Here is a 599-nt window from a genome sequence, read left to right as displayed (position 1 = left end):
GGGTTGCGATCCTGTTACCAGTCACGAAAAAAGACAAAAAGGAAAAAAAAAAAAAAGAAAAAGAAAAGATGACTTAAATTGACTAAGTTCATACTGATTACAAACTATAGAGCTGGGATTTAAACTCAGTCTGGATGGTATGTGGATCCGAACCCTTGACCTTGGTGTTATAACACCAGGCTCTAACCAACTGAGCTAACAGGGCAGACACCAAAAAAAAGTGGGGGAGAGGGGTTCAGATTCCTGTACTGGCCACCTGCAAAAACAATAAATAAATAAAACTCAGCCTGGCTCCAAAGTTCAAATCATTACAATATTTAAAACCCTAACTTTCTGGGACAGGCTTTTTCCCAGCTTTCCCCAGTTTGGGTTTTATACATACACCCCCAACACTGTGCTATGTGAGTCATACGCTATTTCTTGCAATCTTGCCAGACAGTAACTATTTTTACCCGGCTTTCCAGAAGAAAAAGGTTAGGCCCAGAGAGGGTAAGTTTTGAGCTGGGCTTCATACCTGGATATTTTCTACAACCTATGATGTAACTGTTTTGCATTCAGGACCTTCTTCCAGCAGTTCTCCTCCCAGCACAGCACCCCAG

This window comes from Galeopterus variegatus, unplaced genomic scaffold, assembly GCF_000696425.1.
Source record: "Galeopterus variegatus unplaced genomic scaffold, G_variegatus-3.0.2 Scaffold2889, whole genome shotgun sequence".
Lineage (NCBI taxonomy): Eukaryota > Metazoa > Chordata > Mammalia > Dermoptera > Cynocephalidae > Galeopterus > Galeopterus variegatus.
The sequence above is the reverse complement of the archived record's forward strand: the minus strand, read 5'-3'. Positions refer to the sequence as shown.